The sequence below is a fragment of the Leuciscus leuciscus genome (genome assembly GCF_965113295.1).
Source record: "Leuciscus leuciscus genome assembly, chromosome: 4".
NCBI lineage: Eukaryota > Metazoa > Chordata > Actinopteri > Cypriniformes > Leuciscidae > Leuciscus > Leuciscus leuciscus.
In genome coordinates, this window is record NC_138728.1 from 40,850,387 (window position 1) to 40,874,899 (window position 24,513).

A 24,513-nucleotide genomic window follows, 5' to 3' on the forward strand; every position below is an offset into this window, starting at 1 on the left:
TATTTTACGAAAGCACAACGTTTTCTTTTTGTTGTGAGTTTACACAAATAAAAGTAGTTGCGACTGATGTATTATTCTTTTCTGTATGACCAGAAATGAGTGAGTATTTTAAGTTGTTTCCACTGTTGATAGGAAAATGCAAGTGATGGCACCGGCGCCTCCATGTCATGCAGTGCGCGCTCCACACTCCGCACAAACACTCGGATATGCGCTTAATAATAGCGAACATTTATCTAGGTTAACGTTAGAGTCCTCTTCATGTTTAACTAATCAAATTCTGTTGCATTTTCTTGCGCCAGTTTGAAAAGGGCGGCTGAAACACTAGGCCTATACAGATAAACGCCCAACGCCTGGTGTTTTTCTTTAAAATAAATATTATTTGTGGGCTAATTAATGCCACAATAATTTGTTTATTGTATTGGCTACTCATATTTGTCATTTTTGTTTTGCATTGAATACCATTTAAAGGATTTGCTGTGCACCGCAATGCCATCCTCCCATAGAAAGCCACGTTACGTTTTCTTTAAAATAAAAGGTTTCTATGAGAGGAAAACACTTAAAAGTGTAATTAAATTATTTGCGTTCATATTCTGGTTCTGGGCTCATCTGCTTTTCTGTAGGATAGTATGGTTTATTAATAAGGTGTGTACAGCATTTGATCTTTATCACTGAAGTAGCCTATTAAGCCACATTAAGCTTTTTCTTTATAATAAGGGTTTTCTATGGGAGGAAAACGCTTAGCCTAATGTGCAATTAAACACATGTTCGTATTCTGGGCTCATCTGCTAACCTGTAGGCTACACATGCTTTATTAATATAAGGTGTGAACAGAATTTGATCTTTTAACATGAATGTCCATTGGGGGCAGCTTCAGCTTTTTGAACGCAGAAGTATGATAAAAACATGATATTTTATGTGGATAAACTAAAGGCATATTTTGTACATGACTACACGTGTCCTTATAAGGCCTAGAACATGTGTCGTTTTAACGACATAACATCTCGTTATTACGAGAAAAATGTCGTTAAAACAACATATAAGTTACATCTCGTTATTACGACACAAGATCTCATTATTACGAGAAAAATATGTCGTTTTAACGACATAAGATTTTAACATTTATGTTAAAAATGATGTTAACTCTTAACGTAATATGTTAAGAGTTAATCCGAAATAATCACACCACTACTGTTTACTTAGTATGTATCTTTTTTGAACGTGTAAGTAGCAATAAAGCTGCCGATTTTACTGTTAATAAATGACTAAACATTATTAATCAACACTAAATTAAGTTATGAATTCATCTCGCTTTATCAGAACACAAAGATAAATCATGCTATGTTTCATCAAAGCTAACGTTAACTTGATTAACAGTTCATGCTCTTTAATTTCACAATCGTCTTATTAACAATAATAGTTTAAATCTTTATAAACTAAAAGAGATTTTAACATAAAGAGTAGCTTTGTGCTTATCGGTAATCTTACCTTACGGACGATATCGTCGTCGTCACACATCCACAGAGAAAAGGCTTCGGTCAGGTGGCAGAAGAGGGTTCAGTGTGCAGTGCTTTTTATTTATAACTTAGTAAATGTAACATGTGGCTATTATTTTATACTTAGAATTCTATCTTTTCCAATACCGTCGTTGTCGTAGATCTGTGTTAACATGGTTTGAGTTTGACAAATTCAGACATTATGAGGACTTCTGGCGGTCAGCCAATCAGAAGCCGCGATTTCATACACACTATGAATAATGAATGAGGAGGCGCAGTACCAAGTCCGGCCTACAGTAGCGTACTTCCGATACACACGTCATACACAAATTCAGGTTTATGTGAATTATAAAGACATGTGGAGAAATTTTGGATTTCAGCCATGTCCTCATAATCCAAAATGTCCTCATAATGTTGCGTGTATCTGTATTCATATGAAATGTCCTCATAAATCACAATTTTTTTTTTTACGTACATATATTTTACCAGAAGTACATATATTATAAAAACATAGCATAAATACAAATTTATTATCAAAAGGTATTAAATCAAATAAACTGATAAAAGTGTTGCACAAGAGGTTTACTGGTTAAATAAAATACTGTGAAATGGTTTGATTTTACTTAAAACATTTATAATAAATAAATATAGTACTATTAGCCTATCAATATTACTTTGAGAAGTACGTTCGATTGTACAGTAGTAGTATATTTCTGTGATCATTAATATTCATCAAGTTAAACCGAACTTTTATTTTGACGGGTTTCTGAGTGTATCTGATGATGAAACGCTGAACAAATCTGCGGCACTCATTTACAGAGACTCGCAAAACTATCAGACTTTAATAGCAGTCTTTAATATTCACAGACACTAGTCAATATAGCGATTTGATATTGATATGCACACAAAGAAAATAAAACTTTAAATAAACTTGCCAAGAGCACTCCCCTTTCTACTCGTGTGGCGAGCGGATTTGAGATGTTCAGTTTATCACTGGAGTGTTGACAGGCTTTACAAAACATAACTCCGCCATCTTCATAAAAATCGTTTGCAAATTCTTTTGCTCTGTCCTGTGCCGTGATTTTTACAGACAAGTGACGTTTCCTTAATTCCACCGCGTTCAGTTTTATTTGAGACATTTTCAACTTTCACTCTCTCATTATAAAATGTAAACATCAATCAGCGCAGCCTACTACTTTATTCATATAAAAATACCCCAAATCGCACGAAAATAACATACAAAACACATATACTTCAATCGTGCATTTATTAGCTTCTTGTTTCGGTGAAGAAATGTCACTTTCGCTTTGTTTATCACGGATGTCCAGAATGAGGAAGTGTAGACAGGACGCGTCATGTAGAAGAGGTCACGTTGAAACACGTGAGATGATTGACAGCTGTACAGCAAATCATAGAGCTTTGAGGTCAAATCTGACGCAAATCAGGAAGAGGAGAAACACATCTCGCTCCGTTCGCTGTTTGAGCTCTTCAGATCGCATAATTCAGTGGAAAATGAATAGAAATGTTTTTCTGTATGGCAAAATAATTGACTAACATGTGATTCCTCTTAATAAATTTGAAATTTGAAATAATTAATCATTATTTCTCCAAATAAGTCTTTTTCTACTTGTTCTTCTGTTTTTGTTCTTTGTTTTTGTAAACTGAAAAGCATTCCAAAAGTTTGGGGAGCCTAGAAACTTTGGGAGTAGCCCTTCCTGGTAGGGGAGTAGGGGTGGGGCTTTTGGCTGCTGCTTCTTCCACTATAAGAGGGCCAACTCTATGATTGCGTTTCCATCGCAATTTCCTAGTTTTCTTTTTGGTCTGGTCCACTGCTCCTGATTCTGTACTCACCGGGTCTGTCTCTCGCTCTCTTCATCCTCCTCCTCATCTTGAAAGGCTGTCTGTTCTTGCACACTGTTCTGCTGACCCTCTTCTCTCTGTCTTTGCATCTCTTGCTCTTGAATTAATTTGTCTTCAAACTCAGTAACAACATTGTTTATTGGCTGGAATGGGTTGGGCATGATGGCATCATCTAGCTCATCCTCTTTCAGTGTCCTTCCTTCTCTCTCAGCCTCCTCTCGCTCATGCCTGACTCTCTCCTCTCTGATCCGCCGAACTCTTTCTGCTCTTTCCTTCTTGTCTTGTTCTTCCTGAGCCTTCTGCTCTGCTGTATCTCTTTGCACACGCTCTGAAATTGCCTCGTAATCCTTGGCGATGTTATTCAGGAGCCAGTTAAGGCCATTCTTGATGGATTTGTCAACCTTCTTGCCATAACCCAGCACAGCAGAACAGGGCTCAATCTGACAGAGGCATTTACTCTCGTTGACAATCTTCTCTAATGACAGGGTCTTGATGATATCTGCTTCAGCCAATGCCCCATCTTGGTCCTGTTTATTAGCCAGTACTAATACAGGTTTGCCTGCGATACGAGGGTGCCGGAGAACCTCAGCCATTGTGTCTCTGGTTTCTTGGATTCTCTGGACATCACTGGAGTCCACAACAAACACTACTCCATAAGACTCAGAGTAGTAGTTTTTCCAAATGTCGCGGATACGTTTACCGCCACCCAAGTCGAAGATTGTGACCTCAGACTTCCCCTGCTTCAGGTCCACCTTTGAGAAGCCCACTGTAAGGGCTACATTTAAAGGACTTTCTCCCTGGATTCCTCTGACTGTAGCGGTTTTTCCAGCATTGTCCAGTCCAACCATTAATAATGTCACTTTCCTTGCAGGTTCTCTCCATCGTTTCAACCAGTTGCAGCAGTTCGCCATCAGATTGAACATTTCACTTCAAGTGTCTGAACTCTTTTATATGACCAAAGACAACTTGTTGTATCATTAAAGCACAGAATAGCAAGTACTCGCTGCGGACTGTAGCGCGGTGACGTCACGTATGCACGTCACGCATACGTCACATCGCGGTGACACCGCATGCGAGTCACGCGGTGACGTCACGTGTTTTGACGTCACGCGGCTTTAAAACGCATGCGAGTACTTGCTATGGTTACCATCAGTGGTGTAGTCTACGTGATACGCAGGTATACGCCGTATACCCACTAGAAAAGGCCAAGGATTTGCGTATACCCACTTAAAAAGCGTGAGGATACGTAACAACTTCGTTTTGTGTCAGAACTTTCACTTTCATTCATAAATTCACCCCGTCTGTGTTTGCGAAGCGACACGGATCGAATCGCGGAATCCAGTCACAAATGGAACTTGCGGGCAGAACGTCACGGATTTTTGGCTATTTTTGAATGAATAAATCAAAAGTAGGGCTGTACAATGAATCAAATCTCGATATGGACTAGTGTCTATGAATATTAAAGCTAAAAGAGACTGCAATTGTTCTACGCGTCTCTGGGAATGAGCGCTCAATGTGTGCTCCACTACACACACACACACACACACACACAGAAGCACGCGTGACTCACGCTCGTGGTGTTTTCAGCGTTTCACTGTATTGAGACATGAATGATGTAGGCTACAGCTACACATGTGCATTTCATCGCAGAGCTGCTATGAGAGTCACTTGACGAGAATTTCACCATTTCATTTGATAAAACTATCGTCATTCATTCGTTTCATATACACACAGAAACTGTTATGTCTTTACGACAACCTGTCAAAATAAAAGTTCGGTATAACTTGAAGAAATTATAACAGAAATATATTACTATTGCACAGTAGAGTATACTTCAGGCCTAATAATAATAATAATAATAATATTAGTTTATTAAAACACACAGAAACTCAAAAGGGGGGGGGGGGGGGGGGGGGTATTAGAGTATACTCACTACAAAAAACTAGACTACACCACTGGTTACCATAGTAGCGGCCAAACACTGTCCAGACTCATTGTAAACCTAAGCGCTACTCTTTTATTTTAAACGTTAATAAAGTAAAATTGCTTTCAAGAATATCAGAGAAGAACGTGCTTTTATTGAACTTGAAGGTTTGAGCAGAGCCATAGAGATAAGAGTTGCGACACTCGTTGAACTCATTAGCGGGGTGGTCACGTGGTTCATGTAAGCCTGTAAAGTTCCCCACGCAGGTTGCGCTGTCATGTTCTTCTATGGGACTGACAGCAGCGATTGCGAAATTGAATGGTAAATATAAATAAAACACATACACAAGTCCTTGTTTGATTATTATTGCATATTTTTAAATGTCAGTTTTACATTTGGAGTGGTAGGGAGACAACTGAAAGCTATATAGCCTATACGGTAAGTATTACTTAGATACGTTTTGGAGGGAAAGCTTCACGTTCGTGTTAGCATGGGTAGAACAGAGAAGGATTAAGAAAGCAGAGTAGCTAGGGTGACCACCATCAAACAAACCAAATGTGGGACGATGTGGAACATTTTACCAACACTAAAAACATAAACCACCCGTGTTTCTGCACCCTTCAGACTGATTACCTTTAAAGATAGTTTTTAGGGGTTCAAGCACGAAGTGCTGAAACCCTATTGTTATTGTTAATTTTCCCATGATGCAACATTCAGACATAAAACTGATCGGGCAGACCAAACCGTAAGTCGTAGAGACTTGAAACTTTGGGGGCTGATAGTACTCACACCGCCTACAGCGTCACCAAGGCCCGCCCCGATCGGCCTGACGGGGGCGCTACAGCGGTCAAAAGTACGAAACGGCTCATAACTCATCAACCGTGAGGCGTAGGCTCAAGTGTCTTATATCGTTGGATTCCTTGGCTCGAGGCGGACCAGGTGCATGCCTCGGATTTGCTCGCCCTTCAGGCGCCAATTTCGAGTAAATTGCATTTTTTTTGAAAAACCTATTTTTGCGAACTTCTTCTAGGTTTTTGGTCCGATCAGAACCAAACCACTGCAAGAATATTCTCTGGAGTCTGACAATCAATAATCATCCAAAAAATTCAAAATTTCAATTAACAATCGATAAGGGGAACCAAAATATTTGATGGCACCAGGGCCACTTTTACTAAAACGGTTATAAATTGTGAACGGAAAGAGATTTTTTTGCTAAACTTGGGATACGTCTTCCTGAGCTCAGTCTGAGATCACTTGAACAAAATCGCAACAATTGGCCACTAGGTGGCACTATAAAACGGTTATAACTTGTGAACGGAAAGAGATATTTTCGCAAAACTTGGGACACATGTTGATGAGCTCATTCTGAGGTCACGTGAAAAAAAAACATGACAATTGGCCACTTGGTGGCGCTATAAAATGGTTATAACTTGTGAGCGGAAAGAGATATTTTCGCTAAACTTGGGACACATGTTCATAAGCGCAATCTGAGTTGACATGAAAAAAATCGTGACAATTGGCCACTTGGTGGTGCTATAACAGTGAAAAAAATCATGAAAATAGCTATAAGCGCACCCAACCGTTAGTCTACTGAAAATTGGCACGCAGTGTCTTTGTCCAGGGTGCCATGATAGTCTATGAGAACATTGGTGTATCTCAAAACTTAGTATACGTCATTGGCACAATGCCTTGAAGGAGCCTTAGAAGTTTCAAGCCAGTGTTTTTTCACAGGAGTGACCCCCTAAGACTCCTGAATCCTTGCCGAGTCCAACAATACCAAACATGCCAGGTTTCGCCTTATGGTTTTTGTAAGTGTCATTTAGAGCTTTAAAAAATTGTGGTTATCTTCAAAGCCGTTAGTCCGATCGAGACAACAACAAAAAAACAAAGGAAATTTGAAAACATAGGTAAATAGCTAAACAATAATGCCAAAATGTCAAAATTATGATAGGAAAAAAAAAAAAAAAAATCCAATCATTATCACCCATGGATCATTTTTATGCTCTCATAAATAGAAGTGTCTAAACTTCAATAAAAAAAACTAGATGTACCGCATCGCGGTACAAAATATGACCGCCGCTCAGGCCTGCACTGGCTTTCCACAAAAATAAATGACGTGGAGTAATTTGGCTGTATTGCGTGTTTATGTATATACCTAAAAAAAAGTAATAGTATGTGCATGTCTGTCTGTGTGTGTGTGTGTGTGTGTGTGTGTGTGTGTATGTGTGTGTATTTGTGTATGTGTGTGTCTGTGTGTGTGTGTGTGTGTGTGTGTGTGTCTGTGCGTGTATGTATGTGTGCGTACATGTGTGCGCGTGTGTGTTTGTGTGTGTGTGTGTCTGTGCATGTGGATTTGTATGTGTGTGTATGGGTGTGTGTCTGTGCGTGTGGATGTCAGTGTGTGTGCATGCTTGCGTTTGTTTGTATTCCTGCATGTGTGTGTGTGACAGTATCATCCTAAACCAGCAACCCTTCGCTCAACAGCACCATCTACAGGCCGATGAGTGTACAGTCACTAAATGTGCACATAAATTAATTTATTTTATACCCCCCCATGGATGAAATTCTACAAAACTTAGCAGAGGATACCCCCAGAGGTTGTCAAGTTAATCATACACATGAAATATGGTGCAGTTCTGAACATCTCCACTGAAGATAGGGGCGATTAAAGCAGAATAATATTGCATTTTAATTTTTTATGGGAGGGGCGCAAATCACAAATGAGTGATTATGGGCTAGGTTGATGTGCCATAAAAATTTCTTCATCCTCGGTGCCACGGTTCAGGTAGTTATTAAGGAAAAAACTGAATTTTTTGGGGTTTGGGGGGGCCCAGCGCGGGGGGGGGGGGGGGGGGGGTGTTGGCCCCCGGGGACCAAACGAAATTTTTCCGTAGAAGTCTAGTGGGGCTACATGCCCACCAAATTTCATGTTCCCCGGTGTTTCGGTGTCCCTGGTATCGTTGACGAAAAATTTACGGGGGCCCCAGCGCAGGGGGGGAAGTGGCCCCCGGGGACCAAACGAAATTTTTCCGTAAAAGTCTAGTAGACCAACATACCATAAAAATTTCTTCATCCTCGGTGCCACGGTTCAGGTAGTTATTTAGGAAAAACTGCATTTTTGGGGGTTTGGGGGGGCCCAGCGCGGGGGGGGAGTGGCCCCCGGGGACCAAACGAAATTTTTCCGTAGAAGTGTAGTGGGGCTACATGCCCACCAAATTTCATGTTCCCCGGTGCTTCGGTGTCCCTGGTATCGTTGACGAAAAATTTACGGGGGCCCCAGCGCGGGGAGGGGGGAGTGGCCCCCGGGGACCAAACGAAATTTTTCCGTAAAAGTCTAGTAGACGAACATACCATAAAAATATCTTCATCCTCGGTGCCACGGTTCAGGTAGTTATTTAGGAAAAACTGCATTTTTTGGGGTTTGGGGGGGCCCAGCGCGGGGGGGGGGGAGTGGCCCCCGGGGACCAAACGAAATTTTTCCGTAGAAGTCTAGTGGGGCTACATGCCCACCAAATTTCATGTTCCCCGGTGCTTCGGTGTCCCTGGTATCGTTGACGAAAAATTCAGTAAGGTGACGAAAAAAAAAAGAAAAAAAAAACTTTGACAATCCCTATATGACCGGCTAGCTACGCTAGCGGCGGTCATAATTATATTTACAACAAATTTGACAGACATGTATGGGCACCTTTTGAGGACACCTAATAAAAGTGGTGGAGATCAGGCAAGACGTGGTGCTATAACTGTCAAAAAAAACGTTCCTAAGTAAATTGCCTGTATTGGCTGTAAATGGTATTTTCCATCAATGATATAAGTTTATTAGTTTATTTGGATCCCCATTAGCCACTACCTAGGCAGTGTCTACTCTTCCTGGGGCCCCAACAAGTAAAAAATACAAAACTACATTTAATCAACAACAATAAAAAGTCAAGTCAATGAAACACACTAACCCAAAATTGATTCCAAATATCAAAATCAACAATTTACTATATATTGTGCCATTAAATGTTCCTTTAAATATTTTTTTAAAACTAATTTTTCTTGTAAAAATGTTCCTTTAAATAATTTTTTTTTAAACAAATTTTTCTTGTAAAAATGGGTGATATCAATGGTAGGCTAAATGATTCCATATTTTCATTCCTCTATACATTACAGTCCGTTCTTTTCCAGTGGTTTACGAAACAGGAAATAAAAAAACATCCCTTTTATTCATGCCTGGTGTAAAAATTATGACTAGTAACTTACTATTATACAAAAGTTGAGAGTACAGGACATTAGGAACTTTAGACACAGAGATATTTCTTATAAAATAAAGCAGAGAGACAATCCTTGAGAGACCAGTGCATTCTTAGTATATTAGCTCTTCTATAACAGTTTAAATTGAGTCGTGTCGATCTGTTCTGGACAAATTATATATGTCCTTTTTTTTCTTTTCTTTGCTTGATGCACTCGATTACACCACCGGGCAATAACACACGATTCATCCAATCACTGATTGTGCTGCTGTGACTGACACCCCTGAGAGCCAACAGTAGCGGCATATTCATAAGGCCCGCCCACTGGTCGCGCAGGCGCTGCCACTGTCAGCATAAACAGAGAATCAGATGAGAACAGATCAAATGAGACATGGAGCATTTCTCCAGAAACTCCTTGCACTAAATGATAATCATAATCTATCGAGAACTGTGATTGTGTGCACTTGTAAACTTTGGATGCTTCAGCCTGGAGTGTTGTCGTCAGAGAGAGGTGAAGTGGAAATCGGAGTAAAGATTTAGTGGATCCCAGAGCGGTAATCTTTATTGCATAGTCTTTTTTTAATTGAATATGTGATGCAATCTCGTTTTGGTGAGTGACATTTTTTTTATCATATGTTATCTTATGAAAGATATGTCAATTTCAGAAATGATTTGATATGAGCTGAGTGTAGGCCGCACAGCGCGAGCTGAACTAGTTAGCCGTGGGCTAAAGCTATCACGTATAACAATGATCATTGTGTCATGAGTTGAGACAATGGGTCTTATTCATGAAACACGAGCAGAACGAATTTTTGTGTAAATCGTGTGTAAAGTGGTTCTGACATAAATTTTCGGATTCATTAAAATGTTCGTATTTTCCAAACGTTAGTTGGTACGAAAGAGATCCACACCTGCTCCAGCCACGCGTAAATAGTGCGTTTAACATCCGAACGTTTTGCTCATTAATAAGGCTGCATTTTAATTCACCTTAATCGGGTACACAGCATTTTGAAAAAATATTAGGTAACACTTTACAATACGGGTGCACTAATCTGCATTAATTCATACTTAACTAATGCACAGATAATCATGTGTTAATGTATGACTCATGAAGAACTAAACCATTAATTAATGATTACTGCATCAGCAACTAATAAAGATTCTAAATGATTAATAGATTAAGTAATATATGAATTGTTATTAATTAAATGTGTCATAATGTATTAATTCCTTAATAACTTATTTTATTAACTAAAAGTGTAAATGAATGCGTTAATTACCACAGTTGGTCAAAGCAATGTACTTCAACTTCCAGTTGTCTGCTTTAATTAATCATTAACTAATGATTTGCAAATGCATCATTATGTTATGACTTAGGTAAAGTTGGTTTTATATTCGCATATTCGCACTTTCACGTCTCAATAACAAGCGCAATAAAGCACATTTTTGCTAAATAAAAGCAGCTACATGATCTTTAGGACAAAAATGGGTAACTACAACACTCTCCACAATCAATCAAAACGGGCAAATGTTGTTTTAATGGCATACAAAGTTGCAACTGTTCACTGAACATTCAATGTGTGTGGTAAAGAAGATTAGGGACCGTCTAAAAAGGTCTATTTTTTCCATTGTGTGCAAACAGACAACTACATTTTTGCAAAGTACAGATGTACCAGCAAATCTCTCTCACATTATGTGTTCTAATGCTATTGATTGTACTTTAGCAACAATAAAAAATGCATTATAATGATTGTATTTAGGAAACCTGCCTCACTTTACATAATGTACATAAATATTTTTAGAATAAAATTACATTAATTCACCAAAGGGATTTTTTACTATCCGAAGGTTGTAGCATGTTCCTAGTGACCACACTGACTTACTACCTGGTGAAATTTTGACAAAAAGTCCCTTACTGTACATACAGTTGACAAATTATGTTTGTTTTTTTTTTATTACTGTAATTCACCCTAAGTATTTTTTCGTGTTCCAAAGTTTGTAGTATGTTCCTACTGACCAGACTGACTTACTACAGGTGGAATTTTCACAGTATCTCCCTTACTGTACGTTCAGTATACAAATATTAATAAAAAAAAATTACAGTAATTCCCCTAAAGTATTTTTCCTGTTCCAAAGCCTGTAGTGCTTTCTTATTGGCTTACACTATCCCACACTGACTTACTACAGGTGAAATTTTGACAATACCTCCCTTACTGTACGTACTGAAAGGTTGGGGTCAGAATCCCCTGTTTCTTCAATTAAATTATATATATCCTTTTGAATGATTACTTTATTCTTATTAAAAATTCAACAGTCAAGTAGTATCCTAATCATTTCTGTATTCATTTTCTTTTAGGTGCATTCCAGTGTGTGCCCTTGGGTTGTGTTCACATGCAAGGGGCCTTTTGATGATAATTGTCTTGGGATTGTCTTGGGACTCCTGGAAACTACATCTGCATACATTTAGTGTTTTACAGCCAATTGGTCAAACACAAAATCTTGAACTGTCATTATTTCTGGAAGACCCCTTAGGACTTTCACATATAAAACTCTTCGTCTCTTTGTCCTCTTTTTCTGGACCTTTCCATCATGGCTGTATCTTCTGTATCTCGTCCTCAACACATAGATGGCAATGATGGCATTTTTCTCCTTTCTTTTGCAAAGCTCTTTCTAATACATTTTCAATTCCTTTCTACTCTGCCACCATCATCTGCTTAATAAATGCTTACAACCTTCAGTGTGGTATGCTTTTCTTTAAAAAATATTTTCATAATAAAAATATTTATAAAACAAGTTACAGTGTTTTCCCTAATAAACCAGCTTCATAATAAAAATCTTTATAAAACAAGTTCAGGTGTTTTTCTTAATAAACTATTTTCTCAATATATGGTTACAATGATTATTAATACACACTGTAAAAGAAAAGTTGACTAAACTTAAAATTCTAAGGCAACTTGCTGCACCGATTTTTTGAGTTGACTCAACTAATAGAGTTTACTCAACTGGAGATGTTATAATCGAGTCAACTCAACTATAGAGATGTTTTAGTTGAGTCAACTCAAAAAAATCTGCAGAAAGTTGCCTTATAATTTTAAGTTAAGTCAACTTTTCTTTTTTTTTACAGTGAACACTTTCTAAATAAATTGTTTAACAACTACTTATGGTACTTTTCATTATAAAACCACTTTTTTAATAGTTACAATTGTGGTTTACTATGACCCATAAATACTTCATATACAACAAGCCATGATTACAATAGAATAATTGCATATTTCAAAACAATATCCACATATCTTCATCTATATATCTGTCTTAGTTGACTTGTATAAGTTTGAGGGTCAATTTATACATAATTTCACCTTATTTTCATCAAGTGAACATCTCATGTGTATTTCTTTAGGGAGTGGAGTAAAGGGGCATATTATCGTTCCTGCTTTCCTGGAGTGAAATGTTTTATCAGCCTGTTTAGGTGGACTGCTCTTCTGATAATGAGCTCAGGCCTTCTTCAGCCTCAAAGAGAACTGTTGTTTGTCAGGCAGTGGTGTGTGTGTGTGTGTGTGTGTGTGTGTGTGTGTGTGTGTGTGTGTGTGTGTGTGTGTGTGTGTGTGTGTGTGTGTGTGTGTGTGTGTGTGTGTGTGTGTGCGTTTTTTATTCTTTGCAGGTTCAGAACTTTGTGATATACAACATTCTTGGACCCTGGAAGAAGGTCACCACAGACTTAAATCTCGGAAATGGACGACAAATATTCTGATTAACGGCGATATACCCACTTATCTATCAAAAATGTATTATTGTTTAGACTTTATGTTCTCTTAGCCAATCAGAAGTAAACAATTATGTAATACATGTCCTTGAAAATGGTATAATTGTGTGAGATTTGTTTGTAAGGTAGAGTTGGCTTGCGACTTTCTCGTGACTGACGCTGGCTCTACCAATTTAACTGCAAACTATTCTTCAGTAAAATTTTACTTATTTGATTGAATTTCACGACTCCTGGTCTTCTTTCATCATATCTGGTCCTGGGTCTTACAACTGTACCCCCCCCCCCCCCCCCACACACACACACCAAACAGTACAATAATCAAATCATTTTTTCCTGTTCCAAAGGCTGTAGTGCTTTCCTTGTGACCACACTGACTTACTCCAGGTGGAATTTGGACAATAACTCCCTTACTGTACGTACAATAAACGAATATGTTTCAAAAAAAATTACTGTAATTCCCCTAAACAATTTTTTACTGTTTCAAAGGCTGTAGTGCTTTCCTAGTGATCAGACTGACTGACTCCAGTTGAAATTTGGACAATAACTCCCTTACTGTACGTACAATAAACAAATAAGTCCAAGAAAAAATTACTGTAATTCCCCTAAACTATTTTTTCCTGTTTCAAAGGCTGTAGTGCTTTCCTAGTGACCTGACTGACTTACTCCAGGTGAAATTTGGACAATAACTCCCTTACTGTACGTACAATAAACTGATACGTTTCCCAAAAAAATACTGTAATTCCCCTAAACAATTTTTTCCTGTTTCAAAGGCTGTAGTGCTTTCCTAGTGACCTGACTGACATACTCCAGGTGAAATTTGGACAATAACTCCCTTACTGTACGTACAATAAACTAATACGTTTCCAAAAAAATTACTGTAATTCCCCTAAACTATTTTTTCCTGTTCCAAAGACTATAGTGCTTTCCTAGTGATCAGACTGACTTACTACAGGTGAAATTTGGACAATAACTCCCTTACTGTACGTACAATAAACTAATACGTTTCCAAAAAAATTACTGTAATTCCCCTAAACTATTTTTTCCTGTTTCAAAGGCTGTAGTGCTTTCCTAGTGACCTGACTGACTTACTCCAGGTGAAATTTGGACAATAACTCCCTTACTGTACGTACAATAAACTAATTCGTTTCCAAAAAAATTACTGTAATTACCCTAAACTATTTTTTCCTGTTTCAAAGGCTGTAGTGCTTTCCTAGTGACCTGACTGACTTACTACAGATGGAATTTTGACAATACCTCTTTTACTGTACGTACAATAAACAAATACATTTAAGAAAAAATTACAGTAATTCCCCTCAAGTATTTTGTACTGTTCCAAAGGCTGTAGTGCTTTCCTAGTGATCAGACTGACATACTACAGGTGGAATTTTGACAATACCTCTTTTACTGTACGTACAATAAACAAATACATTTAAGAAAAAATTACTGTAATTCCCCTCAAGTATTTTGCGCTGTTCCAAAGGCTGTAGTGCTTTCCTAGTGATCAGACTGACATACTACAGGTGGAATTTTGACAATACCTCTTTTACTGTACGTACAATAAACAAATACATTTAAGAAAAAATTACAGTAATTCCCCTAAAGTATTTTTTCCTGTTCCAAAGGCTGTAGTGCTATCCTAGTGACCACACTGACTTACTACAGATGGAATTTTGACAATACCTCTTTTACTGTACGTACAATAAACAAATAAGTTCAAGAAAAAATTACAGTAATTCAAGTAAAGTTTTTTTTCCTATTCCAAAGGCTGTAGTGCTTTCCTAGTGACCACACTGACTTACTATTGGTGAAATTTTGACAATACCTCCCTTACTGTACGTTCAGTATAGAAATATTAATTAAAATAAATTACAGTAATTCACCTATAGTGTTTTTTAGATATTGCAAAGGTTGTAGTGCTTTCATAGCGATCAGACTGACTTACTACATGTTAAATACTGCCAATACCTTACTGTAAGTATAGTACAAACATATTATTATTAAAAAGTTACTGTAATTTCTCCTTTTTTCATGTTCCAAAGGTTATAGTATGTTCCCAGTGATCGCTCTACTCAATTAACTTTGATAAATGTATTAGGTAAAAGTATGTATTAGAACTGCTGTTCCTTGTACAACACAATTATTTCATTGATTAAAAATAGCAGATATTTTAGGTTAATAATATTTTCAATGTTATAAATAAGCAACGCCCTTATTGTAATTATTCAAGTTACGTTTTTGTTATGAAGTCCTGAAGAAGTGGATTCTGGAACACACTGCTGCTTCAATGTATATCTAATGAGTGATTATAATCAAGGTATTAATCAATAGTTTTCCTTCTATATATCAAATGAGTTGAATGACTTCTCTAGGCTTATGAGATTTTACTTTGTTATATAAATTATCAGTGTGATTATCGAAAATGTTATTTCATGTATCATTTAAATATAAGTCTGTATTTGATATCTGAGGTGTAACGTAAGGGTCTGTCCCATGCCCGGAATGCAGTAACAGTGCTTGCTCATTTAGCCTGGCTTCCAGAGATGAAATATGGACTTCTTTAACAGGTGTCACTACATCCATCTGCTTTTCTAGGCTACCCTGATAGCAATGGTCTCAGGAGTCATTGAAACCTATAGTTGAGTCATTGAAACCTATAGTTGAGAGACCATTTCTTAGTTAAAGTCTTTACTTTACAGTTAGTTTTAAAGTATCCTCTCCTTGAGATAAATAACATGTTATATTAATGTTTTGAGAAGACTCTCCTCCTCACCAAATCCAATCTTGAAGAAACTGTGTCTGTGTGTGTTAGTATTCTTGGTTACATGTTAAGGAACAAGTGGAAATATAGCTGCAAGCAGCGATACGGGGCCAAGCCCCTGAAGCAGCAGTAAGAGCAGTAATAGTAAAAACAGCAGAAATTGAAGAAAAAAGAGCTGGTTTAGAAGTATAGGTGAAAATGAACTCATAATGAACAGAAGTTCAGATGAGAATGAACATATAATGAAGAAGATATATATATATTAATCCAAAAGGAAGAAAGATTAGTACAACGTTGAATAATAAAGGAATCAACATGACACACAATTTTTTTTTAAATCATCCCACACGGGGCTCGAACCCATTATCTGGGTCAGATATCTGTCACTCATATCATTGCACCACTGGGAAGTTGGTTCAACCGGAATGGTTCAGGGCTCGTGGCATGTGGTTTAGTAGCTTGCACCACTCAGATGACGTTGTCTTACCAAGCTGCCGAGGAGAGGCTTAAGTGTAAGAATGAGCACACAAAGGCATGTTAACCAGATTAGTTAAGTTAGCAAGTTAAGTTAGCTTAATGCTAATGTAGTTTATGGTTATCCTGATAGCTGAAGAGCCACATTAGAAAGAATGGCATCAGGTAGCATGCTAACCAATTAGCATGCTAAGCTAACTACCATAAGGCAAAAAATACAGGTCAAATTTGGAGAAATGTATATCAGGAACGATAGCAAAAATAAAAAAATCTGTTCAGTCACTTCTGTGTGGCTTGGTCCAAAGATCATCTGAGCCAATTTTTATAAAAATTGAACACAATTTGAATGAGGAGTAGCACAAAAAAATTAACACTGTACTTTTCAAAATGGCCACTACTGTAATGGGCAGAGTCTTAATGTAAGATATTGATTGTGATCACCATAATGAATGGAATCAGGTGTACTAAGTTTCATTTTACATCTATTTACATTCACATCTAGATCAAAGGGTTCAAAAGCTATAATCCTTTTAATGTTGATTTTTTTAACTGGTGGTGGCGCTATAGAGTTGGTCCTAGACTGGAGACTCAAAAATGGTTCCAATTATTCATTACAATCAATACAAGTGTGGAAGGTCACGACGTGCCTAAATTCAGGGTCTGAATGTCAGCCGCATAATTGATGGAGATATGCTTCAGTCTATCTATGTGTAGAAAATGTGTGATTATTTATTAGCCAATCAGAATCATTCAACCTGAAGCAATGACAAAGCTTAGACCTTGGTGAAGGGTATAATTGCTGTGATTTTTGTAAATGTAAGGGGAAGCGGACTACTTTTGATCACTGGTTCTGATTCTTGACTTCTGCCTGATGAAACTGCAAACATTCTTCAGTAAAATTTCCTTTAATTTATTATAATTCTGACTCTTGTCTTAAATTGAGTGCACTTCTAACTCCTGGTCTTAATAAATCATATCTGGTCCTTTAACTGTAAATCCCAAAATACAGATATACAGTGGTAATCCATATTGAAACAAGGACAATAAAGCAGAAGTTTGAGCAGATATTCTTTTGATGTTCCACTGTTTAAGGTACACAGTGAGCACAACCATTGGGCATCTTTTTTCAGGTAGCTTGTCTGGTGATAGTCCAATGCAGCATACATTGGGTACACTGTAAAAAATAAAATCGTAAAAAAACAGTCATTGACTGTCAGCTACGGCTGCCAAACAAAAACCGTAAAAATAAAGTAAAATATCCTAATTTAAATTAAGTGCAAAAAACTTTTACAGAAATTTTCCTTAAATGTTTTACGGAAAAACAGTGTTTTTTACAGCTATTTCCTGAATTATTACGATCAAACACCTTCATTGTAAAAAAATCCCATAAAAAACAGTCAAATGACTGTCAGCAATGGCTGCCATACAAAAACCGTAAAATTAATGTAAAATATCCTAATTTAAATAAGTGGAAAATACTTTTACAGAAATCTTCATTAATCTTTTTTAACAGAAACACACAGTTAAAACACAGTTAATTCACATTTTTTCTGATTTTTTACTGAAAAACATGCAGTTAATTATATGCATGATTTGCTGTGACTATACGTCACTACATCAGCAACTACACAGTTACTGTCTGTTAAATAAAGCACACTGTAAAAAATTTATAACCCTCCCAAATCAAAAATTTCAAGTGACCGATAACATCTAAATTTTTCAATTGGCCCAAGTGAAATTCTGTAAATTATAAAATTAAATTTACAGAATTTCACTTGGGCCAATTGAAAAATTTAGATGTTATCGGTCACTTGAAATTTTTGATTTGGGAGGGTTAGAATTTTTTTACAGTGCAACATGCAGCATTTCATCAGTGTTTCTCTGCTCATCCTGGACTGAAGCTCAGGCTCTACTCTTCAACACAATGGTGACACACAAAACACACCATACAGAAACACTTAAAACCCCAACAGAACATTAAACACTACCAGATCTCTCAGGATCTCAGCATCTTCACTTATTACAATCCAGACTTTATTTCTTTCATACTAACATTCTTATTGAGCATTAACAGAGGTTTAGAAGTTGAAGTTTTATTGAAAAGAATAAAGTTTGATGTCACCATGATGGAGATTAGTGTTTGTTTTAGTTGGGCTCTTGACCTTTTAGTGTTTAACTTAAAATTTTCTCTGGCTGCTTTAACTGTGTGTCTTTGATGCATATTTGTTATGGTAGGAATCCAAGAGAAACTCAGATCAGATGATGTTGGTCTCTTTTTAGTGATAATAGTCATCATGCAGTGTCCTGCTTCATTGATACCACCTTAAGTGTAGTATCTGATTAAGTAATTAAATATTTGTTGTTAATTTTTGCATGATAAAACTGCTATATAAGATCCTGCAGTGCTGTGATACTCAGATTTTATAATGTCATTATACAGAAAATGTTTTGACAGGATTATATAGACTCACTCAGACATCAATAATCAGCGTATGAATCTCAACAATGGTGACAACGAAAAAAAATCTGAACTACTATAAAGTCACAAAAATGCTTTGTTGGTTGTCACCATTGTTGAGATTCATATGTTGATTCTTGATGTCTATACTACAAAAAAAAAAAAAAAAAAATTAACCAGCTCAAAACTTTTTCCATATAATACATATCTTTTTAAATTTCAGATTATTACAATATTGTTGCCAAGGATCATGTGAGAAATTATCATTATAGATAATAATGTAAAATTAAAAAAAAATCATTATAGACTTTGTATACAGCTAAATTCAATCTACATATTATGTAATCTAAACTAATATATTCAGAGATTTGGCTGTCATATCAGCGAATCAGATCATCACGAAGACTGTAACATCACTGATGAATGACCAAGCTCATCTGATATTTCTCCTGCATTTATTGCTATAACAAAGGTGTATTAAATACACAGTTAAAGCAGCCAGAGAAAACTAATGTTAAAAACTCACGGGTAATGAGCCCAACTAAAGCAGACACTGATCTCAATCATGGTGATATCAAATTTATTTTAAAGCTGTCAGCTGCGGCTGTCAAACAAAAACCGTAAAAATAAAGTAAAATATCCTATTTTAGAAGTGCAAAAAACTTTTACAGAAATTTTCCTTAAATGTTTTACAGAAAAACACTTATTTTACAGCTATTTCCTGAATTATTACGATTTAAAAAAATTATATGCATGTGAGAAATTATGGCATTATAGACTTTGTATAAAGCTAAATTCCATCTACATGTAATCTAAGCTAATATATTCATATTTTTGACTGTCATATCAGAGAATTAAGCCATCATATGATGCCATCATCAAAGAATGACTAAAATCATCTGAAATTTTCTCCAGCATTTATTGCTATAACAAATGTGCATGAAATACACAGTTAAAGCAGCCAAAGTAAAACGTAAGTTAATAATTGAAGTCATGAGCCCAACTAAAGCAGACACTAATCTCAATCATGGTGACATCAAATTTATTTTAAAGTTTTTTACAATTTATTTAAATTAGCATATTTTACTTTAATTTTAGGGTTTTTGTTTGGCAGCCGCAACTGCCAGTCATTTGACCCTTTTTTTAAGATTTTTTTACAATGAAGGTATTTGATTATAATAATGCAGGAAATACCTGTGAAATAACAGTGCTTTTTCGGTTTATTTAAATTACCATATTTGGCTTTAATTTTAAGGTTTTTGTTTGGCAGCCGCAGCTGCCAGTCATTTGACCCTTTTTTTACGATTTTTTTTACAATGAAGGTTTTTGATCGTGATTATTCATGAAATACCTGTAAAATAACAGTGTTTTTCAGTTTATTTAATTTAGGATGTTTTACAGTTTTTTGGGGAGCTGACAGTCATTTGACCATTTTATCATTTAACTGTTTTCTTTCTGTTAAATTACAGATTATATTTGTAATTTTATATACATACATTTTTATGTAATTTAAGAAAACAGAAAAAATACTGTATGAAAAATACAACAAATGTTCTGTATAAAAAATGTGAATTACTGTAATTTGTCATTAATGTCACAATACCTAAAATAACAGCTGAATTTTTATTTTACAGATATTTTTTGTAATTTTACAGTGTTTTGAGTACAATTTAAAATGAAAGAAAATGATCGTAAAAAAATCACAGTTATTTTCTGTAAAATTAGGATTTTTTTTTACAGTGTACCATCTTTGGCACTGTTCAAGTTAGTAAACATGACAAGGATTAATTATGTAACAAACCACTAACAGTAATAGTTATGTATGTTAACCAATTACATAATGCAATGAATAAATATTGAATAAAATGTTCAATTGCTTAAATATTTTTGTTTACCCAAAGTAGTCCTGACTGGAAACATTTGAAAAAATTGTATTCAAACACACACATTTGTTTTACTTAAACTTTTACGTCACTTCACTAAAAGAAAATAATATAGTAAAGTAAAAAGTACTTGACAAAACAATCAGTTAAAGGGTTTATGATAATATAAGAACAACTTAAACCAAGAGAGGATCAACAACAGCAACATTTTAAAGAGGTGATATTGAAATTTTACTCTAACCACAAGGAATTAATTACAACTTTTATGTATAATCTCAGTGGAACAATTAGAAAGATAATAGAAATAAAACAGTGCACTGTACAGTATCTTGAATGCCTCCATGATCTTGCTGTTCATTATCTGTCAGATTTGCTGCACCAATGCGTACAGGTTCAGTCACTACTGTTAATAATAATGTAGCCCCTATTAATGTACTACAACCTTAAACAAACAAAACCCCCTTTAGTGAATTACAGTTATTATATATATTATGTAAAACAGTATTATTAGGTATTGTCAAAATTTCACCTGGAGTAAGTCGGTGTGGTCACTAGGAAAGCACTACAATCCTTGGAATATATATATATAAAAAACACTATAGGTGAATTACAGTTTATTACATAAGCATGTGTAATAAACACATGTAATAATGTTTATTACATAAAAATATTTGATAATTGTACAGTAAAGGAGGTATTTAGTATTTAAAAGAGGTATTGTCAAAATTCCACCTGTAGTAAGTCAGTGTGGTCACTAGGAAAGCACTACAGCCTTTGGAACATGAAAAAATACTTTAGGGGAATTACAGTATTTTTTTCTTAAATGTATTTGTTTATTGTACGTACAGTAAAATAGGTATTGTCAAAATTCCACCTGTAGTATGTCAGTCTGATCACTAGGAAAGCACTACAGCCTTTGGAACAGGAAAAAATACTTTAGGGGAATTACTGTATTTTTTTCTTAAACTTATTTGTTTATTGTACGTACAGTAAAGAAGGTTTTGTCAAAATTCCACCTGGAGTAAGTCAGTCTGGTCACTAAGAAAGCACTACAGCCTTTGAAACAGGAAAAAATAGTTTAGGGGAATTACAGTAATTTTTTCTTGGACTTATTTGTTTATTGTACGTACAGTAAGGGAGTTATTGTCCAAATTTCACCTGGAGTAAGTCAGTCAGGTCACTAGGAAAGCACTACAGCCTTTGAAACAGGAAAAAATAGTTTAGGGGAATTACAGTAATTTTTTTTTAAACGTATCAGTTTATTGTACGTACAGTAAGGGAGTTATTGTCCAAATTTCACCTGTAGTAAGTCAGCCTGTTCTGTAGGAAAACACTACAGCCTTTGGAACAGGAAAAAATACTTTAGGGGAATTACTGTAATTTTTTCTTAAATGTATTTGTTTATTGTACGTACAGTAAAGGAGGTATTGTCAAAATTCCACCTGTAGTAAGTCAGTGTGGTCACTAGGATAGCACTACAGCCTTTGGAACAGGAAAAAATACTTTAGGGGAATTACTTTATTTTTTTCTTAAACTTATTTGTTTATTGTACGTACAGTAAAGGAGGTTTTGTCAAAATTCCACCTGGAGTAAGTCAGTCTGGTCACTAAGAAAGCACTACAGCCTTTGAAACAGGAAAAAATAGTTTAGGGGAATTACAGTAATTTTTTTTGAAACGTATTAGTTTATTGTACGTACAGTAAGGGAGTTATTGTCCAAATTTCACCTGGAGTAAGTCAGTGTGGTCACTAGGAAAGCACTACAGCCTTTGAAACAGGAAAAAATAGTTTAGGGGAATTACAGTAATTTTTTTTGAAACGTATTAGTTTTTTGTACGTACAGTAAGGGAGTTTTTGTCCAAATTCCACCTGGAGTAAGTCAGTCAGGTCACTAGGAAAGCACTACAGCCTTTGAAACAGGAAAAAATAGTTTAGGGGAATTACAGTAATTTTTTTGGAAACGTATTAGTTTTTTGTACGTACAGTAAGGGAGTTTTTGTCCAAATTTCACCTGGAGTAAGTCAGTCTGATCACTAGGAAAGCACTACAGCCTTTGAAACAGTAAAAAATAGTTTAGGGGAATTACAGTAATTTTTTTGGAAACGTATTAGTTTTTTGTACGTACAGTAAGGGAGTTATTGTCCAAATTCCACCTGGAGTAAGTCAGTGTGGTCACTAGGAAAGCACTACAGCCTTTGAAACAGGAAAAAATAGTTTAGGGGAATTACAGTAATTTTTTTTGAAACGTATTAGTTTTTTGTACGTACAGTAAGGGAGTTTTTGTCCAAATTTCACCTGGAGTAAGTCAGTCTGATCACTAGGAAAGCACTACAGCCTTTGAAACAGTAAAAAATAGTTTAGGGGAATTACAGTAATTTTTTTTGAAACGTATTAGTTTTTTGTACGTACAGTAAGGGAGTTTTTGTCCAAATTCCACCTGGAGTAAGTCAGTCAGGTCACTAGGAAAGCACTACAGCCTTTGAAACAGGAAAAAATAGTTTAGGGGAATTACAGTAATTTTTTTGGAAACGTATTAGTTTTTTGTACGTACAGTAAGGGAGTTATTGTCCAAATTCCACCTGGAGTAAGTCAGTGTGGTCACTAGGAAAGCACTACAGCCTTTGAAACAGGAAAAAATAGTTTAGGGGAATTACAGTAATTTTTTTGGAAACGTATTAGTTTTTTGTACGTACAGTAAGGGAGTTATTGTCCAAATTCCACCTGGATTAAGTCAGTGTGGTCACTAGGAAAGCACTACAGCCTTTGAAACAAGAAAAAATAGTTTAGAGGAATTACAGTAATTTTTTTTGAAACGTATTAGTTTTTTGTACGTACAGTAAGGGAGTTTTTGTCCAAATTCCACCTGGAGTAAGTCAGTCAGGTCACTAGGAAAGCACTACAGCCTTTGAAACAGTAAAAAATAGTTTAGGGGAATTACAGTAATTTTTTTTGAAACGTATTAGTTTTTTGTACGTACAGTAAGGGAGTTTTTGTCCAAATTCCACCTGGAGTAAGTCAGTCAGGTCACTAGGAAAGCACTACAGCCTTTGAAACAGTAAAAAATAGTTTAGGGGAATTAAAGTAATTTTTTTGGAAACGTATTAGTTTTTTGTACGTACAGTTAGGGAGTTTTTGTCCAAATTTCACCTGGAGTAAGTCAGTCTGATCACTAGGAAAGCACTACAGCCTTTGAAACAGGAAAAAATAGTTTAGGGGAATTACAGTAATTTTTTTGGAAAACGTATTAGTTTTTTGTACGTACAGTAAGGGAGTTATTGTCCAAATTCCACCTGGAGTAAGTCAGTGTGGTCACTAGGAAAGCACTACAGCCTTTGAAACAGGAAAAAATAGTTTAGGGGAATTACAGTAATTTTTTTGGAAACGTATTAGTTTTTTGTACGTACAGTAAGGGAGTTTTTGTCCAAATTTCACCTGGAGTAAGTCAGTCTGATCACTAGGAAAGCACTACAGCCTTTGAAACAGTAAAAAATTGTTTAGGGGAATTACAGTAATTTTTTTTGAAACGTATTAGTTTTTTGTACGTACAGTAAGGGAGTTTTTGTCCAAATTCCACCTGGAGTAAGTCAGTCAGGTCACTAGGAAAGCACTACAGCCTTTGAAACAGGAAAAAATAGTTTAGGGGAATTACAGTAATTTTTTTGGAAACGT

At 35.9% G+C, this 24,513-nt stretch overlaps 1 protein-coding gene and 1 pseudogene across 2 annotated transcripts in view; one reads left to right on the top strand and one right to left on the bottom strand.

Moving 5' to 3' along the window:
* Positions 1-24,513, top strand: part of LOC309496080 (uncharacterized protein) — a 329,920-nt gene that overhangs the window by 219,855 nt on the left and 85,552 nt on the right. The window lies entirely within an intron of this gene.
* Positions 3,117-4,291, bottom strand: LOC309496405 (ADP-ribosylation factor-like protein 13B; annotated as a pseudogene). Its single transcript has one exon. The product of its transcript is annotated as an ADP-ribosylation factor-like protein 13B (transcript).